Below are 18,584 nucleotides of genomic sequence, written 5' to 3' on the forward strand. Positions count from 1 at the left end.
AGAAATGAGAAAAATAAGAGTTCCAGTGGCTGAGAAATTATGAATAGAGTCAAGAGGTTACCCTGGAGGTTATTCTTATGCATTACATAGATATCCCTTTTTAGTTTGTGGTTTATTGGAGTAGCTGCATGCAGGTACCTCAAACTGTGCACCAGCACCCTTGATTCTTGAAAGCATTTGTATAAAGATACAATGTTTACAGTGTGTGCCGGTTTGAAAGGATTTGTGTACCCTAGAAAAGCTATGTTTTAATCCTAATCCCATTTTGTGAAGGCAGCTGTTTCTTCTAATCCCTATTCAGTACTGTGTGTTGGAAACTTTAATTAGACTATCTCCCTGGAGATATGACTCAATCAAGAGTGGTTGTTAAATTGGATTAGGTGGAGACATGTCTCCACCCATTCTAGATGGGTCTTCATTACTTTACTCGAATCCTATAAAAAAGAGATTCAGAGAGAACAGAGAAGAATGACAGAGCCACAAAAAAGCCATGACAGAGAACGCTGCAGAACTACAAAACAGAGAGTCCACCAGTCAGCAACTTTGGGAAATGAAGAAGGAGTACACCTTCCAGGGAGCTGGAGAGGAAGCTAGCAGATGACGCCTTGTTTGCCATGTGCCCTTCCAGCCAAGAAAGAAACCCTGGCTGTGTTCACCATGTGCCTTTCCACTTGAGAGAGAAACCCTGAGCTTCATCAGCCCTTTTCAATCAAAGTATCTGTCCCTGGATGCCTTAGACTGGACACTTCTGAAGACTAACTTTAATTGGGACATTTCCATGGCCTCAAAACTGTTAACTTGCAACTTATTAAATTCCCCTTTTATAAAAGCCATTCCATTTCTGGTATATTGCATTCTGGCAGCTAGCAAACTAGAACACAGTGTGACTGTGTGATTGTGAAAACTTGTGCCTGATGCTCCTTCGATCTAGGGTACGGACAGATGAGTAAAAAAATATGGATTAAATAAATAAATAAATAAATAATGGGGGGCAATGGTTAAAATAAACTGGGTAGATGGACAGACTGGTGGCCAATGAGAGGGAGGGGTAAGGCATGTGGTATGTATGCGTTTTTTTCTTTTTTCTTTTTGTTTCTTTTACTGGTGTGATGCAAATGTTCTAAAAATGATCATGGTGATGAATACACTGCTATGTGATGATATTGTGAGCCATTGATTGCACACCATGTATACAACATATGTGTGTGAAGATTTCTCAATAAAAATATTTTTTAAAAATCCCGTGCTTTCAGATATCTAAAGTTCAAAGGTCAATTAAAATATTACAGTGTAAGGTTTAATTTTTACACTTTTTACAAAAACTCACTTCGGTTTTTTTTTTTTGCTAAAAATAACTAGGCTAATAATCATCGCTAATAAATTTTTGAGCTTTCACCATGTCAGTTATGATGTAAACACTTTATGTGTGTTATCCCATTTATGTTCACAGTCCACAAAAATGAGACTCACTATCGTATTTTTTAGATTTGTGAGCTGTGAGTCACACACCTATAGTAATTTGGCCTGAGAACACGTAATGAGAAGGTAGGACATAAATCTGGGGTTTTTTGACTCCAACACCCACTTTAAAAAAAATTACCCTATGTTACTCCCTAATTTAAATTTTACCTTTTCCATGGAAATGTAACCCACGGCTGATAAATCTAAAATCTGCTCAGATGACTCTCACTTGTAAGGGACTGTAGACCCCCAAAATGTATCATTTATGATTTTCCATGATACTAAACTTCAGAGAATATGTTTGGCTCTCTTTCTATCTGGGCACTTCATGACTGTTTGCCCCAAGGAAGGAAGTCAATGTAGACAGGCAATTCTGTATTTTGCCCTCTTTTGTGTGGAGGTTGTTGTACAATGAATTAGTCTCTGGTGCAACCTAAATTTCAGTTCCTTATAAAAAATAAGAGTAATTCATGAATCTTTCAGGATGACATTCTTCACACTTTATTTCTTTGTATGGACCGTATGAGTGAAGCTACCTTATGCTCAGTTTAAAAAAAAGCTATTTAAAATATTGAGGAAAACTGCAATGGAAATTTTAACCTTCCATAGTCTTGTGCCCATTAGGGCAATTTTTCAAATCAAAACATTGTTTTTAAGAGTAATTTAATCTTTAAAGTAAGCACCTAGTTTGGGCAAGCTTGGGAATAAAGAGTTTATGGATTTTTTAAAAATATGTGTTAAGAATGGATCTATTCAATAGTAGACATCTACTTTGTCTACATCACTGCTAAAATAGGGTACATTGTAATAGCCATTGCCCTAAGTATTTTGTTACTGATGGCAATGCATACAGTTCTCTCAACAAAGGTCTATCATTGAATCATTCATTCATTTATTCAATAAACAAATATTTTAAATACCTAAATTAAAAAAAAATTTAAATATTTGTTTATTGAATAAATGAATGAATGATTCAATGGCACTCCTCTAGTGATGGGCAGTATACACAGCACTCTCCTAGTGATGGGCAGTATAATTTCCCCTTCCTTATTGAGATTATAATACACAAAGAAAGAAACTGTAATAAAAGTTTCAAATAATACTGCTATGAGGACTATAAAGTGGAGTGGCATGATGGTGTGATATGGATGGGTGAATGTGGCCTTCTAAACAAGGTGTTGAGAAAAAGTCTCTATGGGGATGTGACATTTAAGCTGATAAGCAAAACTGAGCCATGTAAGTTCTGGAAGAAGAGTATTTCAGGTAGAGAAACTAAGGAGTAAAGACCATACAGAGAAAATTTGTTGAATGCCCTTGAGGCACACAGAGAGCACCAGTGCCCAGAACATAGAGAAGTGGAGAGAAGTGTTGAAGGGCAAGAAGCTGTATGATCAGGCAAACATAGCCTTGATAAGGAGCTGAGATTTTATTTTCATTACAAGGAGCCAGTAGAGAGGGATTTGCAATTTTGAGGGTTAACGTGGGGTGACATGATTCATCTGAGAACTTTTGATGTCTCAGCTAGGAATACATGTTTCTGACAGCCTCAAACCAAACCATGATATAGAAAAATCCAAAGCAGAGTGTTCTAGTTTGCTAGCTGCTGGAATGCAATACACCAGAAACAGAATGGCTTTTAAAAAGGGAATTTAATAAGTTCCTAGTTTACAGTTCTAAGGCTGAGAAAATGTCCCTGTTAAAGCAAATCTATAGAAATGTCCAATCTAAGGCATCCAGTAAAAGATCCCTTGATTCAAGAAGGCCGATAAAATTCAGGGTTTTTTCTCAAGTGAGAAGGCACATGGTGAATGCAGTCAGAGTTTCTCTCTCATCTGGAAAGGCACATAGTGAACACGGTCAGGGTTTTTCTCTCATCTAGAAGGGCACATGGCAAACATGGCATCATCTGCTAGCTTCTTCTCCTGGCTTCCTGTTTCATGAAGCTCCCTGAGAGGCATTTTCCTTCTTCATCTCCAAAGGTCGTTGGCTGTTGGACTCTGCTTCTCGTGGCTATGTCGTTCTGCTCTGCTCTCTCTGAATCTCTTTCATTCTCCAAAATGTTTCCTCTTTTATAGGACCCAAGAAACTTATCAAGACCCACCCAAATGGGTGGAGACATGTCATCACCTAATCCAGTTTAACAGCCACACTTGATTAAATCACATCTCCAGGGAGATGATATGATTACAGTTTCAAACATACAGTATTTAATAGGGATTATTATGCCTTTATGAAATGGGATTTATATTTAAAAAATGGCTTTTCTAGGGTCCATACATCCTTTCAAACCAGCACATAGAGCTTATAGCCTCATATCCAGAGACTACCCATTAACATGGAATTTATACCTTTAGCTTAATTCCTGTGTGCCAAGCACTGTTTTAGGCACAGAGGACATAGCTATGAATAAAAAAATTTCCTTGCCTAATATTCTAAGTTACAGAGTGGAGGGAACATATCATAAGCACTCTCTTTAAAAACTTTTATCTTCTTTGCTAGTCTTTAAGATTCAAGACTTGTCTGTGATATTTGTCAATTGTGATAGCCCTAGAGCCTAGTACAATGCTCAACTACATACTAGCATGCAATAATTCTTAATTGAACTGAATCGAAGATCATTAAGCTATTTTTAATCTAATTGTTATACAGTATTCCATTTCGTGAATGTATCACTTCTTTTTTTTTTTGAAAAAAACCTGTATCCTGTATTTGGATATAAACATTATTGGAAAACCACTTAAGACGCTTTTACCTTTTTAAATGGCTTTGCTTTATGAGTCTATTAGCCTCATTCTGAGGCCTTCCTTGCAGTCTACTGAAAGCCTGTGAACTTAAATCTCTATCTGTTCAGGACTTCAATAATATGAAGTTAAGTCAGCTAGACCCACAATTTTCTGATCAACACTTTCTTTTCATAGCCATCTACACATGCCATGTTTTGGTTTTGCACATCATAAAGGAATTCATGAACTAGGGAATCTTTGCTTTTTTCCTATTTCCACCTTTATCTCCTATTACAAATAAAAACAAAAACCAATTCCTAATTGTTACAGTAGGCAATGTAATGCTATTTTGTTTTGATCTTTCTCTGGACTTTCCCGTCACTCTCCATGCTCTCACCAACGGAACTAGGGACTGTTTTCCAAATGTGTGGCAATCTATCTTGCTTGGAACCCACCTATAACCTTGGAGTGCCTTTTCTCTTCTCCTTCCTAGATCATTTATTTTCTACATTTGAGCCTTTCCTAAGCATTAACTGTCTCTAGAAACCTTTGTTTGGCGTCTCATATCTGGATTAGTTGGCCGTGTTTATCCTATTATAAGCATTACCACCTGCTATTGTCATTTCTATTTCCCTCTCAATTTCTTTTACTAGACTGTGAACTCCCTGAGGGCTAGGACTATGCCTTAATTAGAGTTCTAACACCACCTCCTAACCCAGTGCCCGGCAAAGAGTGGGCCCTCCATAAAAATCTTCCGAGTGCACGAATCAATGAATAAATTAGCTGTCATTTTCTAAGGCAGATTGTAGTTTAATTTGTTCTCATTGTCTGGTATGTTAAAAAAAAGAGGCTTTGTTCATCCTTGTGATTTTTCCAGTCTGCTGAGTTCTATTTTTATGAGTTTCTTTTATTTTATATTTAAAATACTAAAGCATTTAGTACGTTACTTCAGAGGAATATGTCTCTAGTAGAAAAAAAGAGAAGGCAATACATCGTGATATAAATCTGCCTTTAAGACCCATTTCTCAGGAAACCCAGACAGGAGTGAGTAGTGCTGGAGGATCTAAGAACAGGGAGATGTCATGAGAAGGAGAACAGAGCATGAGTTCCACAATCATTTTCATTCCTCTGATATTTAAGCCAGCAAAAGCCCTGGCTTGATTGTTGATAGTCAACGTGTAAAGAACTGTGGTTTCTACTGCTTTTCTATGGAAAAATCAGGGTGGCTGTATAAGAAGGAGGGAGAAATGGTGTTTCTGTCTCATGAATACAAACTGTAGATTCTGATGTTGCTGACAAACAGCTGAAGTTTCCAAACCAAGGATATACTCCCAGGGAAATAGAGGTACAAATGATACTTATGATTTTTTTCTTTCTTTCTTTCTTTTTTTCCTCTCCCCTAGCTCTTTACCAGCGTTCAATTCAACCCTAGGAACCAGAAGCCGAGGAGGAAGGAAGCAATTGACATTCAAAGCCTCTATTTTTAGACACCTTTACACTTTCCTTTGCTTCTAACTAGCAAGGATTTTTCCAAGCAAGCTTTTAATTAGCAGGTGAGTTTAATTGATATGTGGGTTTCTCAGAAGGGGAAAGGACCTCAATGTGGAGAAGGGGGAGGGACTCCATCATTCTCACTCACAATAGACGACCATTAATTCATTTGCACCTGGATGTTTTAAAGGATCAATTTACTGTAGCAAGAAAGAAGGCAGAGAATCAAAAGGTTGAAATCTGTCAGAGAAGAAAGAGAGGCACTGTAATTGAACATGCTATGTGGATGATTTAAAACTTTGAAAAATACTGCTACTGACGTCCAAGTACAGAAACTAACCTGTTTACATATAGTCCTAGTGCTTCGAAAGGATTAATGTTTCAAAATCATTGAAGTTATTTTTTTTTTAGTTTTCGTTCTGCAGTAAAGTAAAAACTGAAACACATGTAAATATATGAATTTAATTGAACGTGAAGATGCTGATTTTAATTCACAAAGATGTTCTAAAAGTTAAATAGTCTTGCTTGTTATGTAGGGAGGTGAGAACACACATCCTGTGTCCAATTTTGTAGAATGGGAGGTCACAGAAAGCATGGGGAAGTATATATTCATGAATCAGACAGCAATGCTTGTATGCAACACAAACCAATACTGACTAACTTAAGTGAAAAAAAAAATGAGAGAATGCATTGAAAGCATATTGGCTATCTCGCAGAATCACAGAAACAGCTGAACAAAAAGAATAGGAACGAGAGGGCTTCTGAAAAGTGGCAGAAACTAGCGGCATTTATCTTCAAGGATCATCATCCAAAGGACTCTCCTGGCCATAGCCTTTCCTATTGTTATTTAGATCAAAATCCCAATCCCCAGGAAACAGAATCTGATGGCTCTAACTTGAGTCATGTACCTACCCATTTTCAGAAGAGTGAGGAACTTCAGTTTTATTAATAGCATCTGTTGTATGAGAGATACAGTTCATCCAACAACAACAACAAAATCCGGATGCCAATACAAGTTTTTCTATACTCAAAAGCTTTAGGTATGTATATAAACACATCATCCATAGATGACATTTTGTCCATATATCTAAGTATTGTAGTTACCAAACTTTATTTCAATACCTGCCTAGCACCAGTACACCCCGTCTGCTTTCAGTATGATTATAGGGTTGCAAGTGTTTGTTGAAGCGCTGTGTCACATCGGGCACTGCTGAAGGGTACATTGCCCAATAGTGGAAATCTGCATTCCAGAGGAAGAAGATTTCACCCCTATCCCTGCAGCCTGCAACCTAAAAAAAAAAAAAAAATGGCCATACTTTTACCCTTTCAGATGTCTTTTCAGATTACTTGATATTTATTCTTTACAAAGCCTTCAATAATAGCTTAGACCCTGCTGAATCACCATCCAACTGTCAGGTTTGTATTTACTGGTCAGATGGTAGTCACATAGAAGGGAATTCTGGAAGAGAAACAGACTACATGAACATTTTCCCTCCCCTGCCCCATCTCTACTTTAATGATGGGACCAATCTGAGACTTTTATTATTCCAATAGAAAAATAATTCTCTATTTTTAATACAAAGGAGTAGTTCATTATTTAAGAATGATCCACACTATTCTGGATATGTTTTGGGCATTCTTAGTATTTATCCAGAAGTCTGTATCTCTTCTTCTTCATTAGGAAAAAGAATGAGTGAGAATATTTTGAAAGACTACTGCCTAACCTCTTGGTTAATCAGAATGTTTTCCGGTGGAAATGCATTGCTGTCTTTGGCATAGGGTTTAGATTCACATCTCGACTAACTTGACTTTTGAATAGGCTCTTTGGATATTTGTAAGAGAAAGCCGAAGAGAGGATCATATCCGATTACAGTTCTGGCTTGTATGATTTGTGATGCTCTCTTTGTATCTTTCTCTAGAATATCAGTGATGCACATGCTATAACAAAACAGCTACCCAAGCGTAGTGTACACTGATGATAGGAAGGTAATGAAAATAAGAACCCTTAAATGCTGTAATTGGTGATCCAACCTCCTAGACTACTGAAAATTAATTGGCCAGATGTTCCCTACCCAACTGTAATGGGGGATAATGTAGGAGACTGAGTTTTCAACCTTCCCCAGGTGTGCACATTTGAGCAGAGAAAAGTGATTATGAGTGACATGATGACAGGTGCAGTGCCCATGTTCCACTGTGCCCTTGTGTATCTGTTATATATTTAGGAGGTTTTCCCCTGAGGCTTTTCAGAGATATGAAAATAGACAAGGAACAAAACCAAAAGGCCCTTAAAATAGAAAAAAAGCCTGGAAATTGTGAATAGCATGATGTGAAACCTCCGTGAAGAAAGTTAAAGAATGAGATAGCAGCGTGTGTGTACATTAATTGTCCTATTATATTAATTGCACCATTATTTTAGTTTACACATATGCCTGTCACTCTTAGCTCTTATTATAATTATATGACAGGTATTCTACTAAGCACTTTATATTTTGTGATTTAACCTTCACAACTTTTGAGGCGCTTATATGATCTCTACTTTTTAGATGAGTCAACTCTCATTCAGAAAGATGGAGTCAATCTCCTCGTTACACAGCTAGGAAGTAGGAGAGTAGATCTTGAGGTTCTAATAGCAAAGCTCACAGTCTTACCTACTAAGCTATGTAGTCTTCAAAATAGCATGCTTGTCCACCTCTCCAAGCCAGTCACGGTACTAAGCCTGTTACATACATTATTTCATTCAATATTCATAACCAGCAAAAAAGGTACAAATCATTGTCCCCATTTCACAGATGAGGGAATGGATGCTCAGGAAACTTTGATTAACTTGAGCAAGTTCAAAAGAACAAAGAAGGCACTCTTTGACTAGTGACTCCAAAGCTCACATCTTAATCACCATGGTGTGGTGTGACAGAAAAGATGTTTTCTGGATGGGGAAGGTAACATATTAATTTAAATCTGATTTTATTTATTGTCTTTATTCACTTCTTTACATTCACAACAGAAACGATTACCCCACCATCCTAGGCGGTACAACCTTTCTTTGGGCTTCACTTTTGAATGGAGCCCAACTTGTCCCCTGATTATTCCATGTAATTGCCCTCAAGGACTATTTAGGAAGAAAATGTTGTTCTTCTAATAAAACAGCACAGCTGTCTCCAAGAGCTTTTAATCCATCTTTTTAAAAGATGTGGACTTTCTAAAATAATGTCGCCCCCATTTGTCTCCCATGAAAGAAGATCTTTCAAAACCAAGAACACCTATCATAATAAACCATTAAGATGACTCCAGCCTTTCAATGTATTTTTAGAATTTCATATTTCACCAAATGTGGTAATATATAATTCATGGTAGTGGGATATGATGGCATATGACAGTTACCTCATTTGTGAAGAAAGATCAAATAACTCATTGTCCTGCATCCACAAATAAATTATTCCTGTCCCCAAGCATCTGATTCTGCTTTGTTTGTTTCTCCGCCTTAATGGATTTTCTTTTCTACATTAATACTTTTTGCAAAAGACTATGACCCTTAATACCAATTTGGCTATTATGAGAGAAGGAAAATTCCTGGAAATTAACCTCACTGATCTAAAAGTGAAGCCTTAACAAAGCAATCTACTTCTGGAAGTAAAAAGAGTCCCAGAAATGAAAATTCATTTGGAGTATTTCATTGAGTGCCTCTGTCACATGTCAAACATGTGGAAAAGAAAACCTGAATTTTTATAGCCCTTCAGTGGATGCCATGTGTTTCAGCTCACAGGGTTCTGGAGTTTGGTTTTTCTTCTTTTCATCAATTTCAAAGGACTCTACATTTGATTCTAATATTAAATGCTTATACTTGAGATGAACTTCCCAGAATTAAGTTTGGGGTTCTTATTGTAATACACTTGTCTATTGGACCTTTAAATGTTTACATGAATATAATTAATTGACAGTTTTTCCTAATAAAACTGTAGCAATGTTTTGAGCATAAACCTCCCTAGTTTCAGCGGATTGCATTTTCACTTTTTGTTCCTCATACTCATGCATGTTTCTTATGTTCCTAAACTTACCTGGTGCAAGTTATAGACTGTGATGTTCGAGTTGTTTAAACTCCTTGAGGGCAGGAGTGTTTCCTATCCTTCCCTTTATTCTCAATTTATTGGACATTAATAAAAACACTTGATAGCTCTTTCTCAAATTGAAGCGGACTTGATTTAATGCTATTTGGAGAAACAGAAATGTTACCATGTTGCATTCTTAAGAGAATGCAATGGTCATTTGTAGAAGGAAAAGAAGATGGCCAGTGGGGAAGAATGTGGAGGGAATGTTAACTTTTGCCTTGTTAATTATTGTTTTTTCCAGAAACCTTTCCATGGGAAATAGTGTCGTGATATGTTTTTAAACATATTATCATGAAATTTTTAAACCTATACAAAGCAGAGAGAAGAGAATAGTAAACTCCCAGGTACCCATCCTCCAACTTCTACCATTAGACCAATCTTGTTTCATCCATCTTTACAACAACTTGTCACCTTCCCTCCAGGATATTTTGAAACAAATCTCAAACATTTCATTCCATGATGTACTTTGAATTTAGAAAGTAGAAATAATTTAATATTTCCATTCTACCCTAGAATATCTAGCAGAAACCTAGGGAGATTTAAGCATAATATGATAAACCAGTACAGATTTGATTTTGGAAATTTTTAAAATTATATTAACATAGATTATTTAATGTTCTATGGTCTAAAAAAGGATTACTCCTTAGTCACAGATGTCTTATGTGTTCTTAGAATGGCTGAAGGCCTATAGACATATTTTTATCATAAGTTGCCAATTATAAGTAGCATATATAGAATACATAAAATTAAATTTGTTTATGTATAACTAGCATAAAATAACTTGATCAAAACAATGTCACATATTATGCTTTATGTATTTATGTAATTCTATAAATTATCCATTTATAATGCATAGTAGATCTATATTGATCTTCCAGTTTACAGTAACTCCCTCTCTCACTTCTCTTTTCTTATGGTATGTGTGTGTGTGTGTGTGTGTGTGTGTGTGTGTGTGTGTGTACATGCAAACACTCATTGCATCAGGCAATACTGATAGCTAGCTCTAATGTCTTATGAGTGTATATGTAGGGCAGAAGAAAAATAATAGCCATGTTATTAGTCCCAGTATCAGCAATAACCACACTTCAGCTGGACTTTCTGGGCTTCAATATCATCTCAGTGCAAAGTTAATAAATCTGGGAGTTAGATGGCCATAGATCTCCATTAAGAGTTCTCCAGAAGGGGCTTTTTAGAATCTGCCATGATCAGTAAGTTTACAGAAATGGGAAGGGCCTAGTAGCATCCTTAAAATATCATATTTTGAAAAATTGGTTACTGATCAGTAATCAGATGATTCAGACAAATTTACGAGCAATGTTTCTTCAACAGATTCTACAAAATTTGATCATTTACTGGGACCTACTGTGGCCAGTAGAATTCTCCTGCTTACTACATCAAATGTTTAACACTGGGGCTGAGAGATGGAAAATTGCAGAGATAGGATTAGCTGAAGATATAAAATCAGAGAGGATAGCAATGGAATCATTGACACATATTTTGAGTATCTTCGAGGTGCCAGCTGCTGTATCATATCCCCTCTATCATCTAATCATTGTAATCACCCTTGGGGTTAAGGTGATTATCCCCATTTTCCAGGTGAAGACACTGAAATTCAGAGAGTTGAAGTTACTTGCCAATGCCACATAGCTCACTTTGGGCATTTGCTTCGTCTAGAAAATAGTTTTGCCCTACCAAAGTTGGTGACAGGTGTCCCTGTAATACATGTCTTTGAATTTAAGCTCCATGAGAATGAGGAATTCATTGATCATTTATCATTTATCATTATTGTATCCCCAGGGCCTAATACATTCCCTGAAACCATTCAATAAATATTTGATTGAGTTCCCAACATATGTACCAGGCACTAAAGAAATAATTAACAAAAGCAAAAGCACTCCCTGTTTTCAAAGAGCTTACACTCTAGTGGGGGGAGACAATGAACACACATAAAAACTATGTAAGATATATTGTATCACATCAGATGGGGGAGATAAGCACTGTAGAAAATAATAAAGCAGGGAAGGAGGTTGGGGGTGAGGGTGGCTGGGTAAGGAAGTCTTCACTGGGAAATGTACATCTAAACAAAAATTTGAAGGAAGCAAAGGAACCAAGATCCCAGATCAAGGAAAAGACAGAGCAACTGGTACCAGGCAAGCTGAAAATGGGCCTAGCATGTCTGAGCATGGCCAGGAAGTTGGTGGGGGAAGAGAGGAATGGATGAGAAGGAGGATAGTGGGTTATAAGATTGGACAAGCTACGGGCAGAGGAGGGTGAGAACTTCTAGACCCTTGTAGGCCAACTGATGACTCTGGTTTTTATCGCGAGTGAGATGGGAGGCTAGTGGAGGGGTTAAATGAAAGAATGAAACAATACAAATTATCTCTTCCTAAAGATCACAGATTTCTGTATTGAGAATGGAATGCAAGAAGTCAAGAATGTGAGTACAGGGGTTCTTTGAAAAGTATTAGAATAATCCAGGCAAGTGTGATCACGTATGCTTAAAACAGGGAATTAGCAGGAAGAGTGGGGAGAAGTAGCGGATTCTGGTTATATATTTTGAAAGTAGAGGTGACAATGTCGAGTTAGATGCAGTGTGTGAATGACAGTGATGAGTCTAGGGTCACCTCCTAGTTTTGACCAGAGCAACTGGAAAGATGGTGTCGCCGTGAACTGAGAAAGGGTTCATTGCAAAAGGTCTGGAGAAATAAGCAGGAGCTGGGTTTTGGACATTAGATGTGAGATGCCTATTAGACATCCTATATGTGATATTAGGCTAGTGATCAGATATTTTCATCATCTAGAGCCCATAGGGGAGGTCTGGACCTGGCATATAAATATGAGTGTCATTAGTGGACAGATTGCTTTCAAAACCATGGTTCTGCATGAAATCTCCAGGGGAGTGAGTGAGGTACTAGTTCATAGTAGATACTTTGAAATTATTTGCAAGTACCTGAATAAATGTCTGCTACAGAGGTGAGGTTGGAAGGACCCTACATCAGGACGATTGTGTTTCTTACTCTTTGTGAAAGTCAAGAATTTTAATTATCATCCGTTGAAACTCCCTCAGGCTTCTTTTTCTTTTGCTTGAATCTGGGTTTATTTTATATTTTAATCAGTTATCTGTATTAGAGAGTTTGAACATTGTATTTGTAGATAGTTTTCCTTCTTGGTTGATGGAAGAGAGAAGAAGATAGAATTAGAGTTTTGAAATTAATCTTTATAAACTTGGAAGTGGCCTGAAACTACAGTGCAAAGCAAATCCTACTGGATAAACTCACTGTCATTAGTCAAGGCAAGTGGTTTAGTAGTGTCATAAAGGAAGAAAGAAGTAGGAAATCTGAACACTTTTTGTTAGGTGGCATCTGTAAAAATTAAATTAATTAAAAACTCTTAATTCAGTCTTCTCTGCTCAAATACATGTTTAATTTCCTCTTCCCCCTCATTTTCAGACACTGCATTAAAAACTGATCTCTTCAGAATGGTATTAGTGTTTAGTGACAGAGTTGACAACTCAGATGTGTGCCATTGAACAGTGTCTGGTCAATGTTCTGTGCTTACAAAAATATATTTTTTTAAATATTTGTTGACGTTGAAATAGTCATGGCCTTCCTTGTTTGTGAAAGTCAGTGACTGAATGATAAGCTCATTGCAGTTGGCCATTGTTGCATAAGGTGACTCTGGCTATTTTAAACAACAACAAAAAGGAACTGATTTAAAAGAATATTGGAAAACTGATATTGAGAACTAGAGGACAAGACTCAAATGCTACATAATCAAAAATAAGGTATACAACTACCCTGACATTAAAAAATAATAATTTAGCTGCACATCCTATTTAGTGACAGTGTGAGTAATGATGATGGTGATAATGAAAGGAAAGAAGAATAATTGTCAATGAATGTCTACCACATGATGGAAATATTAGCTCATCTAATCCTCACAATAGTTTTGAGAAATATGTGTCATTGTTCTCATTTTATAGATGAAGAGACTGAGGTTCAGAGGTGTTAAATAATTCTCTTTGGTCGTGCAGATGGTGGGTGTCAAAGTCTGGATTTCAATGTGGATTTTTCTCATTCCAAAACCCATGGCTTTCCTGTTTTACCAGGCAACTTTCCCACAACAACAAACAGGCACAGCCATTCAGAAAAATGCTGAAATTCTCTTTAGAGCACTGTGAGGTAGGTAACACTGTAGGCTTCTTCCTATTTAATAAAAAGGAAAACTGAAACTTAACGGTTAGCTCAACAACCTCTGAAAGCAGTCTTGAGATTTGGTTCACAGTTGCTAAATGTAGAAACTGAGTTCTCTTGCCACCCACCATTCCGTACTACGTTTAACAAAATTCATGATGATCCAAATGAAAATATCTAGACTTTGCCCTTTTACAAAAGGTTTCACAAGTTATTGATTGTTTTCAATCACCAATATATGTGAATATACTAAGCACCTATATTTATTGATTGTAGAGTTGGGTCTCTTTGATGAGGCAATGGTATCTCTTTATGTCTTTCTGCCTAACCTCAATTCTAATAGTGACAGTATTTTCCCCTAGGGCAATAACCTAATAATCTAATTCACTTTACACTTGATTTGTATTTTGAATTTTTCCTTAATTGCTTCCCCTACCCCCCGAAACATTCTCCTTTAGAAAAAAGGAATCCTTGCATTTTCCTCAGACTCTATTGCTCCGATTTGGGGAATCAAGCTCTCTTGTCAATATACAATATTTCTCTGCCTTCTTGGTCATTTATTTTTGTAATGGATTGTCTCTCATTTTATTTCACTGGTCCCTTTTCTTTTGAATCTTTTAAAAATTTATTTCTCCTGTCTGAATCATTTCACTTCGGTGGAATGAGATTTTGCTTGTTCTTCCTGCCTCAACATGCTGTGTTTATCAGGAGATTAACATCTTTATTTTTTGGCTCTAAAGTCTCTTGAACATTTCCTCTCACCCATTTTTATTTTCCTCCTTGTCATTCTCTTCTGTGTTCAAGTTCTTCACTGGCCTGCTCTCTACCTATCTTTTGGTTTGTCCTGTTTTCCTCCATCTGCTTTTTGGGAGGTTTTATTCTCCAATATTTTACATGATGATATCAGAAATCTTTGCTACCAGCTATAGGCAAAGAATTATAACTCCTGTATTCTGTTCCGCTTCCTGCACATGTTTATTAGTATGTGGATGGTATTGGAAGATGTTCCATTCTTATATTAGGCTTGTCCAGAGTTATATATATTTAAAAAGTTCTTCAATCTAAAAGCAACTATATCTTAAAAATGAGATTCAGGTTTATAAAAACTCAGTGCTTATTCAGGTGGTATTTGCAAGCCACAATAGATTTTTTCCAAGTAATTACTTCATACTGAGTTATTTCTAATTTTGATGAATATATTTTTAAAACAGTATGATAACTGCATGTAGTTTTAGAATTTATATTTAACTTTTCTTAGCAGTATCTATGAAATTAGGCACCAGTTGAGTGTGGTGGAGAGAACTGAGTCTTGGAATTGAACTGAAATGGGTTTGAATCTTGGTTCTACCTCTATAAAGCTGTGGCTTTCAGACAATTTATTTAACTTTTTCTCAACCTCAGATTTCTCATTTTTTTAAAAGTAGGATAATTATGTCTGCTCTAGCCTATAGTTGGAGAATTAAATATGATGCCCTATTTAAAAAGTTTAATTCAGGGCCTAAAGCATTATAAGTGCACAATAAATTGGCACTATTATTATTACTATTTATATAAAATGTTAACGTTTCTAGTCTTCTAAAAATGTAAACATTTCCAGATGTATCCTTGTACCACCACCCACATATCTTCAATTTCAAGAACATTTTTCTCCTTCCTATTAAGTGTACATTATTTTATAATTATAATCTGAATATATACTTGTCCTGGTAGGAAAAAAAATACATAACAACATAGAGTAGAAGATTTATAGCTTTAAGTGTCAGGCAGATTTTTGCCTTAGAAGAAAGTTCATAAAAATGGTTAAGCTTTTCTGGATTGTATCTTCACAAAGTAGGGAAAATCATAATTAAGGAGAGTCTGAATAAACCCTTTAGAATAAAGGCGCCTTAAGAACTGATATGAGAAATCTAATGAACCAAGAGTTTATTTAACTTCTTGGGTTTTTAATGATGAAGATAAGACACAATCCCTTGGTCTTGTTGGAGCCCTCTGTAGACTACAGATGGCATTTTCAAAAATCTTAGCTAAAGATTTTTTATGACACAAATAAGAGTATGACACAAATAAGAGTCCCATTCTCATAAGTCAAGGCTTCATGAAGAGAGAATTAAATTTTGGCTCTAAAACTCTTTGCCCTTCCCATCAACTACATCTGCATCCAAAACCTTTATTTTCTCACCCAACCCCATCTTAAGAGGTGTTCTACTGGACAACTGAAATTTGATATATCCTGTCACTTTAACTTAAGTCAAAAGATCCAATGCCCTTTTTGGCCACTCAGCAGCCAAAGCCATCCAAGACATCCTTGATTCTACCATTCAATTGGTCTCTCTGGTCTTATGTTCTAATCCTCCTGATTTCAACTTTAGATGCTTAATTGGCAACCTTACATGTGTGTTTGTTAGGAGTCTACTTACTTTAGTCCCAATAAACCTCAGCTAGATGCTTTCAGTTAGATAGCTTAATGATCAAAATCACAAACAGGGATAAAAATTAAAGGTGTCAATATTAGCATAGAATGGCATAACCCCAGCAGGTGTTCAGAAACATAATGTTCATCCTCCATCTCTATTCACCACCAGGGAATTTGAAACTTCATTAGAGATAAAATGTTTCCAAAGTCCTACACATAGACATACCTTTGTTCCTCCATTAGTCTACTTCTGTAGTTCTAAATTTAGTGTGTTAAAGAACTTACTCTTCAGGATTGTGTACATATCCCAACACATGAGATGTATCTCCCTCATGTTATAAGTTGTACAAAATTTAAGGGATTTTCATGATTAATTTTGCCTATCTTTGATTTTTGCCTTACATGCTCACTGTAGAAGCTAACCCTTACTTAATCTGGGACTTCACCATCCCATCTTCTTGCCCATTTCGGTGGCCCTCTACTAACCAAATAATATATTTCAATTTTTTAAATCTCTTACCCAACTCTCCAGCCTCATCTTTTATGCCTCCATAGAGCATCCCATTAGGACTGTTCAGTTTTCCCTATTGCAGACAGGTATTAGTGTTTCTACTTTGGAAACTTTGCCCTATCCCTTTATCTTCAATAATCTCCCAACATTTTCCACCTACATACATTCTACCTGTATTTTTTTTGGCTAATCACCTGCAGCTGGAAATGGATGTGTCTTCCTCTGTACACTTGGTTTCTGTCTTCCCATTGTGTTCACTGTAAAAAGATTAGCAATGCCAAGAACCAAGAAAGAAGAAGAGTGACTCATGATCGCACCCCCAGAGATAACCGCTATTCAGGTTAAGTAATATCTTTCTTCAATTTTTTTTTCTTTTTGCATGTATCATCATCATCAACCTCATGATTAACAGGCAAAAAGTAGAACATGCCATATTACCTTATTACACTCCAAATGCTATTTTAAGATTTTACAAGCATTATATTAATTAATTTTCACAGCTACCATTTAAGTGTTTTACTTTTATCCTCAAATGAGGCTAAAAATAAAATAAAAACTTAGAAATGGTAGGGAAATCTCCCAAGGTCACAAAGCTAAAAGTGGTAGAAATTGGTTCTGAATGGCACATTTGCCTCATTTCAAAGTCCTGACTCTTCACTATAACACAATGCTACTGTTATATACATATATATGTATATATATGAATATGCATATATATATATAAGCAGAACACTTTTTACACATATAAAAACCCATAAAAGATTTACAAAATTAACATAAAAATAAAACTAATAGGGCCAAAATTAAACTCTACGTTAAAGAGATTGTAGCCTGTCCCCATCTTTATAAGGGCAGATAATTGCTCATAAAAGAATGGTGATCATGGCTCACAGTTATAGGTTGCATACCACCTTCCAGGCAGTGTTCTAGGTGTTGCTTATACAACCTCATTTTGTCCTCACAGTAACTCCACAGAGAGATACTATATTTGTCACAAATTTACCGATGTGACACCGAAGAGCAGAAAAGTTAAGTGATCTACCCAAAGTCACCAGGCTATTGGGAGGCTGTAAGCTATAAGAAAGCACTGCACTTCCTCTCCAAGGTGTCATTGACAAATATATCCATTTAACCTCCACCATCTATCCTTCTGGTTTTGTACCTACTTCTTTTTTTTTTTACATGGGCAGGCACCGGGCAACGAACCCGGGTCCTTTGGCATCGCAGGCAAGCATTCCTGCCTGCTGATCCACCGTGGCCTGCCCTTGTGCCTACTTCTTAATATGACCTCGGTGTACTTACCTTGGCCACAACCTGGAGGCTAATATGTAATCAGCAGTTCAAAAATGGGGGATAATTTTTGAACCAGTTTTGTTTGCAGAAGCAGGACACTAACTTTAATTAATTTTAACTAGGACTGCTTGTAGCTCCATGTGAGAAGAGACACAAAAAGGCCCATTAACTCTGAACATCATTTCCGTGTTTTTGCCTCTGTATGCCCTCAAGATAGTACTTTTTCCCTGCTGTTCTTTGATTTTTGTCTCTTTTTTCCATTTAAAAAAATGTATTAGCAAAGGGGGTTAGTCTAAAATTAGTCATGTATCCACTCTAGCCTTTTAGTTCATCTAAACACATTATTTCTGGCGACATGGTAGAGAACTTAGAAAAAAATTGTATTTTAAAGGTTGA

At 36.4% G+C, this 18,584-nt stretch overlaps 1 long non-coding RNA gene across 1 annotated transcript in view; it reads left to right on the forward strand.

The window, feature by feature from the left end:
- The window catches only part of LOC143664589 (uncharacterized), a 116,735-nt gene that overhangs the window by 27,221 nt on the left and 70,930 nt on the right, over nucleotides 1-18,584 (forward strand). The window contains exon 2 of the long non-coding RNA XR_013166532.1: nucleotides 5,588-5,737. This is a non-coding gene — a long non-coding RNA (uncharacterized LOC143664589). The remainder of the gene's footprint in view (nucleotides 1-5,587; nucleotides 5,738-18,584) is intronic.

The sequence above is a fragment of the Tamandua tetradactyla genome, chromosome 20 (genome assembly GCF_023851605.1).
Source record: "Tamandua tetradactyla isolate mTamTet1 chromosome 20, mTamTet1.pri, whole genome shotgun sequence".
Taxonomy (NCBI): Eukaryota; Metazoa; Chordata; class Mammalia; order Pilosa; family Myrmecophagidae; genus Tamandua; species Tamandua tetradactyla.